This window comes from Pygoscelis adeliae, unplaced genomic scaffold (genome assembly GCF_000699105.1).
Source record: "Pygoscelis adeliae isolate BGI_AS28 unplaced genomic scaffold, ASM69910v1 Scaffold268, whole genome shotgun sequence".
NCBI lineage: Eukaryota > Metazoa > Chordata > Aves > Sphenisciformes > Spheniscidae > Pygoscelis > Pygoscelis adeliae.
The window spans coordinates 1,028,930-1,042,172 of record NW_008825262.1 but is presented as its reverse complement, the minus strand read 5'-3'; positions in this window follow the sequence as shown (position 1 = coordinate 1,042,172).

The window sequence follows — 13,243 nt, the reverse complement described above, 5'->3', positions numbered from 1 at the left end:
TTATTAAACTGTCTTTATCTCAACCCATGAGTTTTTCCTCACTTCTACTCTTCCAGTTCTCTCCCCCATCCCACTGGGGGGGGGGGGGGGGGGGGGGGGGAGTGAGTGAGCGGCTGTGTGGTGCTCAGTTGCCAACTGAGGTTAAACCACGACAACCTCACATTGTCGCAACACTGTTTTCCGCATTAACTGAAGAAAAACACAAGGCGTAGGCAAAATGTGTGTAGACTTAATTGCTGGACAACACAAAAGGGAAACACATATGCTAGGCTTTATGCTATGGCTGGTTTAGGAGATTCAAGAAAAACAAGCTAACCAACTAACCAGTCTTATCCTAATGGCTGAAATTTCCAAATAAGAATGGAGCTGATGGGCAGAGGGCTGCATTACTTATAAAAAAAAATATTGTGCGCTAATTTGGCAATTAATCACCACATCAAATAGCAGCTGGATCTATTTAAATTGGAACTACTTAAATAAAGAGTTGGCAGCCAAGTCAGATGTGCACATCCTGAGAGGCAGAGGGGGCTGCATTTTGGAAATTATCTAGTATATCTGAAAAGGCTCAACTAAGTTTATGTTCACACAAAAAAATAAAGACTCAGATACTTTATCACCAAGATGGACAGAGTGAGTAACCTCTTTAAAGGTTCTTAGAAGATGTTTCTGAAGGAGCTGATCCAAGAGAAGGACTTGCTCATTAGACTGCTAAAGCAGCTTCAGACGTGCAAACCTGTCCGACAATGAAACATATTCTAGCAAATATTCTAGTAAATACTGTTCTATGCAGACATATAAGTAAGTGTAAAATCTTCAATTTATATGAAGTAAATGGAGAGAAAGGGCATCCTCTTTGTGTCTTTAATGGCATGCCCTCCTCCAGGTCACAACACAGAGGAGCATATTCTCAGAAGCAGAGAGTTGAAACAAAAAGGCACAACACCAACAGGCTTCACAAATACTGAAGCAGGGAATGCAATGTAAGATGAGACTTGCAGGTATATTTAGCTGCTGCTATGGAGGATGTGACTGAATGTGATGCTATATGACAAGAAGGGGGTAGAACTTAATATCTTAATTTGTGTATTTTCTAATGAGGGAGCATAACTATTTAATCATTTATAGGAACACCCTACACATGAAGTTGAAGGAGATTTAAGACTGAATATAAAATTATAGCAGAAATTAATTCCCCAGTCCACTACTGGACATTCAAAGTGCAAAACTGGAAAATAGTGCATAAATTTTGTAGCCCCGACCCTGATGGGGACAAAATACAGGAACATTGCCAAGCAGGTCAACCAAGTGTAGAGGATTGCAAGTTAAGACAACAAAAGCATTGTGATTTTCGCTGATTCAGATTATTTTCTGATGGGAATATTATATTGCATGTTTGGAGTGAAGGTCAGATGGCAGAAAGCTAGTTTTAAATATGATGAAAAGAAACTTCTAATTGGGTGAATCTCACAGGGAATCAACTGTGAATCAGGTACATAAAACCTCAAAGGAAGAAGAATCAGGAAATAAGTGGGGAAATAAGGCAGGTTTAGCTGCTAAAGCAGCAGCCAGCCTGGGGCACATGGAACAACTAGCAATGGCTGTTATTTTGGCACAACAGAAACAACAGGACCAAGGCAGACAGGAAAAGGAGGAATTGACAAACTGATGTCATAACATTTTACATGATAACTGGAAAAAGACAAGTTAAGTAGTAGTGTGGAACAGCATAGATAAAAACATGTGCCAAGAGACTGGATCCAAAATTGAAATGTGCAGAAAAGGCAAGACAAAGACAAGTCACCTCCCCGTGCCACCCCAGCAGGCTGTCAGTGTGCACACGTACGAGTACATTTTATACATAAGTGGACAAAAACAGCCCACGGCAATGAATATTGTCTGGTAGCGATTCCTTTTTCAGAGGGGTTACAGAGCCTTCCAATATTCATATATGAGAAGCAGGAGACTGTTACGTGTTTGAAATTGACACCCAAAAAACCCACAGTCTAGAGGCTAAATGGGAAGGCCCTTTTGTAAATATAAACAGATGAGCCTCCCGCATTTAATACAAATAACCCTCCTTGTAAACAAATGCCACAGGTGAAGGAAGACACAAGAAAGAAACTGGCACAGGACTATCAGCGGGGAGGTAAAAAACATGTAGGGAGGGGGGAGGGAAAGGGAAAAAAAAGAGATCCAATTTGAAAGCTTCACCAATCAAGGGAAGCTCGCTCTCTCAGTGGGGATGGATATGCCTCTTACTGTTAATGGCAACTGCAAAATAATGAATGTTTCTGCCTCCACTGCTTTAAGGATTATAGGAGGTGACTGCAAAGCATCTGCACTATTGCTTACACCTCAAGATACAGAGAATAACACTGTGCCACTGACTAAGGTTTCCAAGTCCAAAGGAATATACTCTGTGTGGACTAAACATGATACTAACTTGATTTGGACAGGTTATTCTGATTCTCAGTGGTTGAAAATTAGCAGAACAAAGAGTAATTATAACAGAGCATGGACATCCAGACAGACTAAGAAATTTTAGGTTAATCTGAGTGTAAAATCCCAAGACAGAGTGGAAACTGAAACCAGGGAAGAGACATGTCTAGCTCACAGTATCCTCTAATTTACAAGGCCCCTAATGAAAAATCAAACCTACAGATTCAGCAACAGAGAAAACCATTCAGTGCCAATAATTCACTATCCACAAGCTAACATCAAACAGCAAAACTGTGTGTTATGCTAGAAAACCAATAAATATTACAAAGGACAAGAAGTTAATCCTGGGGGCTCACAGAGTAAACAGTGGGGGCCAGGAAGGGAGTAAAGATTGAGAAACCAAACCTTGTCAGCTCCTAAAGAGGTCAAAAGGCATATCTAAAACCTACACATCACCACCAATCTAAGAATAACTACGGAGACACAAGCAGGATGCCCTAAGGCACTGTCCCTGTCCTCAGCGTCGCTGCAGGGAATCCCAAACAGACTACGTGGATATACACACATCATAGATGTGGGTAGAAGGGTGTAAGCAATTCAAGTCAAGCTTGTTTTAAAATAAAGTCACCTTCCCCTCCTGTAAGAACTCACACCGTGGTTTCCTATATTGCCACAACATTATTACCTGCAACTGTTTCTAAACAACACTGTTTCTAAACAACACAGCCTATGTGTGTGATCTTCCCTCTCCCACCAGCCAAAGACTGCAGGAGTATGCAACAGGAACCTTTGTCACCTCCCACCTGGCCTCACAAAGCTACAGAGATGAGAGGGGCATTTCAGTACATGGCTCACAGTGGCTTGTTTCAAAAACTGTCTGCAAACCCAGCCAGACAGCTCTGCCCTGCTACAGTTACACTTGATTCACATCAAAGCAGTTTTTCTAACCTAAACTGCTGCAGCCATGCTTTTTAATCAAAACCGAGACTGAAGCACACAACAGCAGCACTGCGTAACAATACCAGGATGCCCAAAACACTCTGTCCAAGCCCAATCTGCTGCTAAAAAGAAAATGGAATTATGCTGTGAGACACACTTATTTCACTTTGTTCCTCTACAACCATTGACATCAATAAGAGGCTATTCAGGGAAAGGACACTCATACACCAGATCTTAACTTTCCAGTTTATTTCAAAAGTTTTATCTGTCCATTTTTCCAGGGCTTTCCAGCAAGGATTCAATACAATATCCCTAATGGGAAGGCTCCATTTCCCATAGAACTGTCACTCAGTGTTGGAAAGAGTTTAAATATGGTGGTTTGAGAAGAGATCTCTTTGCTCAAAAAGGTACTTAAATGCAGTGATTTTCTGCAAGGAAAATGGCATTTTTTACCAGCAAATAAAAGCTACAGTGTTTTGGTAAGAATCCATGTGGTGTTGGTTTGCAGAATAGGAGCAAAATGAGTTGCACACGGAAAGCTAATAGGAGGTTTGTTCCCAAAATACTCACAAATGGACATTTACTTAGCTGAGAATGATATGCTAAGTTCTGGAAAGGTTAGGCACATTTAGGGAGTTCATAAGCTCTCTGCAGCTTGTCTCCTGCAGGCTGCTATAGCGGAGAGAAGCTGAGAGCGTGCAGCTGCTGACGTCAATAGGGTAAGTAATACCATGTACTGAAATCACCTGGGTATGCATTACCCTTTCCACCGAGCCTGCTGAGTACGTTGTGCTGCGAAGTAGTCTGGGAAGCCCAGGTGTCTGCTTGCATGGAAAATGCTACATCAGATCAAGTAAATATTCTCCAGGACCACCACCCCCCAACAAAAAATAAATACATTGAGCTTCTCAGGGCTCAGGGTTATCTCTTTCTTTGAAAGCACATTATACAGCACCATTGCTTAGTTCACGTACCAAGAGCCGGGTACTGTGATACACAGATGCCAAATAGCAAAACCTCTCAGAAGAGAGCAAAGGCAACCTTTCCCTATTCCAGAACAGGCTGTTCTGTTTGCAATTGACAGCTTACATCTTAGTCACTTGGACAGGCCATTTCGCTGCTGGTCTGGGGAATCAGGAGCTTACATGTCCACAAAGGCAGCAGAGCTGCTTTTTATGGCTCTGCAAGACTTAGGGTCCTCTCCTTCAACAAGCCAGCCCACCAAGTCTGGTCTGCATGAGGGACTCACAGCAACCAAAGGGAGCTGCACAGCAGTGCTGGCCAGCAAATGCTGCCAGGGTCTCAGACCACAGTACCCAGAAAATAGTAGGTACAGTAACAGCAGATACTGCAGGCAAATAACTCTTTAAATAAAGGCAGAATCCCCCCCACCTCCACTCAGAAAAACAGTGCCAAAGCTGGAAAGCGAGTACACAGCATCTCCCAAACCCCAGCCCAGCACCCTAGCCACTAGGCCACACTGTTTCTCCAGCAAGCTGGGTGTGCTGCCTTCAGAGCAGGCAGAAAAGGAGCTAAAGACAGTGGTCCTGCCTGTCAAGTGTTCAGGCATGCACTCCCACCCCAGGTTCCCAGCCTTGCAGACTGTAAGCTCCGAGTGTATCAGTCGGGGTGGGAAGAACTGAAGAGGGGAACAACAACTGGAACCACCACGCAGAAAACCTGGCTTTAACCTTCTTCCCTGGATATACTTGCTATGAGCAAAAGCAGGAGGACATTATTATTAATGCAGCAAATTAATGGTTGAGTCCTGTTAGCACTGCTCACGTCACTGCAGCTGCATTAAAGGCTGTTAGAGAGATGTATAAATTATTCACACTAATCAGGGCACTGACAGCAAGATCTGGGGGCACAGCCAGGGCAGTGGCTGCGGCTTCCTGCTTGCAGTACCTTGTCATGACTGGAGGCCAGCTGTTCTCCTTTCTTGACAAGCGTTTCCTTGGAGCGGTTGCCATGTCAACACATCTGTCTAGGCCATCCTACTTGTCAAAAGTTTAAGGTAATTTAGCACAGAAAGCCAAGGAAGGTTCTGAAATGCTTTAACCCTTTTCATGCACTCAGCAAGCTCTTCCCCAGGAAGATGGGTGGAGCGGCAGCAAGCAAGAGAGAATTTGCAGAGCTGCTGATGGAAATAGAAATAGGTGCCAAATTTCCCCTGCCAAGGGATCCACCAACTCCTCTGGATGCAGTAAGGGCCAAAAAAATAGACAACAACCCCCCTGGAAAAACCCTTCCAAAGAAAAAAAAAACCAACCCAAAAAAACCACCACACCACCACCAAACAACAAAACTTGTGCCCAGGTGCCCAGCAGCAAATGGTTCCCGCTCAACATAAGCGGCAGGCTCACAGAGAGGCACCTCTGCACATACTACTCTAAACCTTAGAAAAACATGCCCACAGCCAGCACACCTGCACACAGACCTCACCACAGTAAGGCTTATTGCTACAAGGCATATCAACTCAGGATTCACCATTTCTAGCCACAAGGTAAATCACCCTTTTCCAACAGACACAGCAGAGCACTGAGGGTCTCTGCGAGCACCCCCCAGCTGCAAGATGATGCTGCGGTATCCAGACCCTCACCCTCTGCTCTGACAGAGCCAAGCCGATCCAATGACCTGCATGTCTCCAGACAAGCCTGGCTCAAGGACTGGGTTAGGCCAAGTCAAACCAAACACTGGCTGTGCACTCCTGAACCAAGCACACATGCACATGGGACTCTGCTCCTCCTGTTTGACAGATTGTACTATGCTGAAGGAGCAGCTATACCCAGCACTGAAGTGTTGAGGCTCCTACCAAGCTGAACAGGACAGGAGAAGTTAACCCTGTAGGTTTACAGCATCATCTGTGAAAAGAAAAGTCAAAACACAGTTACTGTTTCCCCAGAAAGCCTCTAACAAGAGTGAGAGCAAGCAAAATCCAACCAAGGTATCACGAAGCCAGAAGGCTATTTTTCCCCTTAATACCTCGGGTTGCCACATATCACTCTGATGCCAAGCTCCAGTTAAATAAGCAAGACCCTGACCTCCTCCTAGAACCACATGGCTTTAACTTTTAGCCTTTCTAGTTTAACCCAGGCCCTTAACCTCTAGCTCCAAAGACACTCTTGTGACCCCAAGCACTTCACCTTGTTTTATTAATGTTTATTTAAAGTAATCACATATTTGAAGAGAGACCAGAGCTCTGATTCAGTACTGCCAGTCTAAAAAGATTAGATGTTTCTCAGTTCCCCAGAACGATTTAGCCTAAATATTGATGAATGACAATTAACTGGTGCATTTAATGCTCCATAGAGCAAGACTGACTTGGAAAGCAGACACTTTGAGTACCATTCACTTCATTTCAGCAGAAGCAGTTACAATGACAACAGGAATTTTGCGTAAGGCTTTCCAAAAATCGCCATAAGGAAAGCTCACAAAACCTACTTCAAAGAGTCTACAGACAGTCTGCTCCCTGAGCAAGCGTTTCTTGAGCTCCTAGAAGCCCTTAAAACTCCCTTCTGACCTGCTCAGATGACATGATTTGATCAAGATAAACATACACAAACACAACAACAGCAAAAAAACAAGGGTTCATGAGCAGCTCATACATATATTACCCTTGACTCAGAACTGGAAGCTCAGTAAAAAGTACAAAGTGCAAGAAATACCCATGCATTTTTGCTTTATTTTGAACATGTTGCCTAGAGCCCTGGCATGACATTTCCAGATTTTTGTCTTCCCCTGGGGTATTTATCCCAGAATACCAGTCTTTAAAAGGGCTGATTTTTATATCAACAGTTCTTAGAAGCCACAATGGCAATTTTTTTTTTTCTTCTCCAAAATAATTAATTGTAAACTGCCTAAAAATAAGCCTGGAAAAACTCAGAGGAGAAAGCAACGTCAGCTTCTGGCAGCTTTATTACAGCACTTTGTACTGTGTGGCCTGCATTGTTCCTAGTTGGGTCAATGGGGGATGGGGGAAACCTACTTTACAGGCCAAGAGACCTCCTATAGTCACTGAGCAGCTCAGAGACATTCAGTTATAAAGCAACAAAGGGAAACAGCTACACATTTCACCTGGTAACCAAAGAGACCTATACTTAGTGGCTACTTTTCCACAGCAACCCTCACGTCTGAAATCAAGTCAGCTACATAAACAAGGGCATCCTACTTTCCCTGAATAGAGAGCAATGCCAATTGGTACCTCACTGTAGGTTTCCAGGAACCACCTTCTAGGAAAGACTAGAAGCCACTCATGGCAAGGACTCTGCAGTCTGTACAGTGCCCAACAAAGACATGTTACAAACAGGATACAGAAACACTGCACCAGCATCACAGGTTGTGGTTATAGGGAGTCACTGGTGCTGTGGAGCCACTATCCTTTTTGCAAGCACAGCCACATCTCACACAGCACATGCTCCACACAGACTCAGAATAAACAAGGCTCCCTGCAGCCAGAGGTGCAGCTCTCACTGTCCTGCCAACACACCAGCCCTCAATCCTGTCAGGCACTGACCTGCTTCAATCACAAAAGCACCTTTCTGTGCCTTTGGAGCCCTTGGCCACACTTCAGCTGCCCTCCCCACCCCCCGTCTCCAGCCAGAGAGCTTCCTCCTCCCAACATAACTCCACCCCACAGTCAACCCCCCCCCACTCCTCCAGTCTTACCTCCAGCTATCAGCAAACCCATGCAGCACACAACCTCCACGTGCTCTGCCTACATCTAACTCAACCACAGAGAAACTTCTTGAGTGCTCTCAGTGCCACCAAGGTGGTGGCAATCAGGGCTCGTTAGCAGCAGCCAGGCTGGCACAGGTCCTCCAGAAGCACAGAATGAAGGCTGAGGGCTGTGCTGCCCACCTGCCCAGAAGAGCAGGGTGCCACGCTTTGGAGGCTGTGCATGGTCTGGCAGCTGCACACCTGCAACAATTTACATGTCCTAGTGGTGTCCTTGGTGCAAAAGCCACTGGGTTGAGGCCAACATGATCCAAACATCAGTTTTTAGCAAGCATAAAGGAGAGCTCCAAGAAGAGACAATGTAACGCGCATAAAAAACTCTTATTACCAAATGCCCTAGTCTGTGGAAAGCATCCCTCGGAGTGTGACACTGGCATCTAGGGTTTGGTTCATAAAATAGAAAAAAGTCAGGATGTTGCCCTCACAGGCACTGTTCCTATGCAAAGGTCTTCCCATAACCCCAGGACCCCAGGATCTGGGTCATGCTGAGTTTCACACAATAGCACAGAACACACTCCTCTAGCTCTCTAGAAACATAGTGGTTTTTCTGAAGGCAGCATGTGAGGGGTTAATGGGCTAGCACACCAATTCAGGCTGTATCTAAACAGAAAGACAAATGGCCAAAACATTTCTTAAGAGGACAGGCAGCTGACGGCCAGTAGCATCTGATCTCCTGCTGCCAACACGCAGTTCAAGCACTCAGGGTGTTTGGAGCCAGGATCAGCTGCTGCATTTGGTTTTCAGTAGTTCTCCCTGGTTTTGAAGTAGGTCTCAGTCACAAGGCAGGCGAGGCTAAAAGGTTTGCTGGGAGGGATTTGTTCTGTCAGAGGGGATTTTGGAGACACTAGTACCAAGTCTGCAGTCTCAAAGGATAGAAATTCTCAGTAATTTTTTTGGTTTTTTAACAGAAAGTAACACTCCCTATTTTATAACAAAAGAAAATATAAAAAACCTCAACACCAGCTCTGAATGGTTTTAAAAATATAACTGGCACCAATCTGACTTTTCTAACCAGATTGTGAGGATAAGGCCTTAGTTGTTACTGACAAGCTTAGCTCCAGGCACCAAGGGTATTTCCAAGGTCATGCAAAAATACCCAACAAGTGAGACGGTGGGTAAATTTAGCAGAGAGTCACATATCCCCACTGCTGCATAGCACTTTAATCTGGCTTAGCTACACATTTCTGAGGGTCTCCCTGGAGAATGTCCACCAATCCCTCCATTTATTCACGAAGTGAGGCGAATGTTAGATGAAGGCAGGAGAACTACGTGCTTTGCCATACTGGCTGTGAAACAATGATACAGTTCTGTGGGCCTGCAGGTGAGGACTTCAAGGATGAACTTGTCAGTTCCCAACAGAGAGAAACTGCTGCTAGCTGAAAGGGCAAATCGCTTTCTAGGGATTTCTGGAAAGCTGCAGTACCCAATGTTGAATGGCTCACCTGGGAATTATCCTGTAACTCCAACTTTTCATGGATGTACAGGCAATACCTTTAGCTTGCTGTACAACTGTTCCCTCTCTGCAGTGGTGTAAAAGCATTGACCTGCCTGCAGGGGAGTTGCTGAAGTCAATATAGTCATGCCTGAAAGACCGTTCCTTAGAGAACACAGACAGGAACAAAGCACCACTTGGAACAGAGAAGAGCAACCCAAAAGGATAAACCCCATAAAACAGGTTTTCCAGCTCTGGAAAGCAAGTTCCCTGCCTGCTCTTCCCATAGGCAAAGAGAAGCTTAAAATTTCTCAGCCTTGATTAATTTCATTTTAAAATGCTGTTTGTAAGAAGTGTCCACTCCCATCACACTATCTGCTTTAACAGCAGATCCTTCACCAAGCACTTGCTCTGTGAATGATGTTACTGCCCAATAGCAGTCAACTACATGTGACAAGGTAGCCTCTAAAATAAACATGCCTGGTTTCCCTTTTCATCCTGAACAACTTGTATCCGTTGTACCTTCCAGGAAACAAATCAGGTAGTGGCTATTAAGAATATTCATCTAAATCAAGTGATCAGAGCAGCTTAAATACACTCCTTTAGAGGCAGAACAAAAGCTCAAGTCCTCAGCTCTGGCTCCACTGAAGTCAGGCAAAAGTTCTAATTTCACTTCAGTGTTCAAGGATTTCATGCTTTGTCTTTAGGGAAGTGCAGACTTTGGAAGGGGGGCCGTTTCGAGAGCACTTGCCATTTTGTCCCATTCCCAGAAAGGAAGGAGCATAAAAACATTTTGTCTTTACTGTTGCTCAGTAAACCAAAGGCAAGAACAAGAGAACTGAAGCAAAATGAGCACAGGGGTGTTCACAGCTTTCACTAAGTAAGGTAGCTGTCTCAGAGACAGGTGAAGGGTCCCATAGCAGGGATTCAGGTAAACATTTCCCTTCTCACACATGGTATGTTGTGGGATGCAAGGGTAGTTTTCTGAGGTGCCTTTCATACAAAACCAAAGAGCTTCCATGAAAAATCTGAAATTCCACCAAAATCAAAGCACTTGAACTGAGCAGTCATCTGGCCTACCACAGCTGAAGCGCAGTGCTGTCATGACCATGGTTATGAACAGAAGGCAGCTTTCCAAGCCCTGCCACCACTACTCCTTTGGAGGGACCTCAGTCATGGCTCCTCCCTGCCCTCACAATTAGTCTCCTTCCTGCTCTTTTGCTGCCTTTTCTGTTTAGGCAATGCTCCTTGCATGGGGGGCTGTCTTTCATTGACATTACTTTCTAGTTCAAAGAAGTGTCTTGCAAAGCAGGTAGAAATCCTAGTGGAGATAGAGCTGCTGTCTCTTCTACATGTGTAAGCAGGTCAAGATAAACACATAGGTAAGAGGTTTACATCAGCCTTGCTGGTGTGTGCAAGACCTGCAGAAACGTTTTCCAAGCTAAGACTTTCCCAAATAGTTTTCCCTGTGAGAATGCAAGACTTGAGTATCTGCCCAACAAGACTTCCTCATGTCTCCTTAATAATAATAAAATAATCACCTTTTACATTTCTCTCACCAGTAAGAAATTAAGCATCTCCTGGAACACCCTTAGAGATACATCTAAGAGAGGCTGCACGGGAGCAAACGGAAAACCTTCAGGGAGCCCTGGGTCTGGCCCATTGTTAACAGGGCACCATGGAAATCATGTTTTGGCTGGTTCAGTCTGGTCCTTCATGCCATTAGATTCCCCAGGAACAAGCTCATGGTTTCTTATAAACTCATGCATCAACGTTTAAATCAAACTTTGGCAGCTGCTTTGCAAGGGAAGGGGGAAAAGACACAAGTCATACACTCTCCCTTGCTTGCTTACTTGCCTAACCCTTCAGAATGTAATTTTTTACTACAAAAAGCTGAACTTTTACAAGCCAGGAGAACATCTGATGGGGCCCAGCAACACATTTTCTGTGTTATTTTGTGGATTGTGAGCACTGAACATATCAGCATTACTTAAAACAGGGAGTCTGTTTGCTCAGCCTTTCTGCTTGGTTACCTTCCTGACCAAAAAGGCTGCTGTTTGATACTAGTTACTGCTACAGTAAAACAACTACAAAACTCCAACAACAATAACAACCATAATCTCTGCTGAACTCAGGAGCTGGTCCCAAGCCAAATGCATTATTATAAAGGGCTCTAAAGAAGCTTTTCAGGTGGTCTTTGGGAGCCCAGCAGTTCAAGAAATACCTTTCTTGTAGGGAGAAGTTGTTCTGTCCCTGGAGACCCTGTGCTGAAACCTAGGGCACGTTTCCAATTGCAAGGAGGTGAAAGCCAGTTTTCTCCAACCTATTTAGTAGTACAAGCTTTCCTGTTTCCCAGCATAGGAGTGTCAGAGTTGAAGCCTTCACCTGATGAACTTCCCATCTGGGGATCTCACGGTCTTAGGACCTGATATCTGACAATGCAGTATTGTACTAGCAAATTACAGCTGGCAAGGGGACATAGCTGCAGCAGCCTGGGGCCCAGCAGCTCTGCTGCAATGTTACAGCTGCATGTTTATGCCGTAGGACCACTCAGCTGCCCCACCAAAGCCTCTGCTCTGCCAGATGCTGTGCAAAAAAAGTGTTACAGGGGTGTCCTTACTAAAAGGGCATGGGAGCTCAGTTTTCCTGCAGCTCCTGTCCCTTCAGAAGGTGTGGTGCTCTGTCATTCGCAAATCATTGATGCTGGCACACAGGCAAATACATGTGTCTTCCTTATATATTTTTGCATCTAGGAAATAGATTGCAGCATTTAGGATTGTATCCTTCCAAAAAGACTTTAGAGATGCCGCCTTTTAGAGACAATCAGCAATATGAAAACACGAAGAAAACTGAAGCCTCATATGGGGACCCAGCAGTCCAAAGAAAGTAGGGAGCAGTATTCCGGAGCAGCCAGGAATCTTTCCTGTAGTCCTGCTTCCTTGACTACAGCAACCACTTAAATACTGTCCATCTTCCCCCAGTGGTACTTAACCATCTGCAGTCAGTAAGTCATCTTCCATGCAAGCAGTGTTCAAACCCCTTGCTGCCAGGCTTTTGTAAGGCAGGATGCTGCATTCAACAGGACGTAGCATGGCCTCATCCAAGAAAGCTCCAGGCTGTGACTAAGGCTGTGTCCAGCATGAAATAGAATCATAGAATCATTTAGGTTGGAAAACACCTTTAAGATCATCCAGTCCAACCATTAACCTAGCACTGCCAAGTTCACCACTAAACCATAGCCCTAAGCACCACGTCTGCACATCTTTTAAATACCTCCAGGGATGGTGACTCCACCACTTCCCTGGGCAGCCTGTTCCAATGCTTGACAACCCTTTCAGTGAAGAAATTTTCCCTAATATCCAGTCTAAACCTCCCCTGGCACAAATTAAGGCCATTTCTGCTTGTCCTGTCGCTTGTTACTTGGGAGAAGGGACCAACACCCACCTCGCTACAGCCTCCTTTTAGGTAGTTGTAGAGAGCGATGAGGTCTCCCCTGAGCTTCCTTTTCTCCAGGCTAAACAAGCCCAGTTCCCTCAGCTGTTCCTCATAAGACTTGTGCTCTAGACCCTTCACCAGCTTTTGTTGTCCCTCTTTGGACATGCTCCAAGTCAAGTCTTACAGAATTATATAGCAACTTTTGTCATCTATAATTAAATATTAATAAATATTATAATAGAGTTTTTAATTACAGCATCT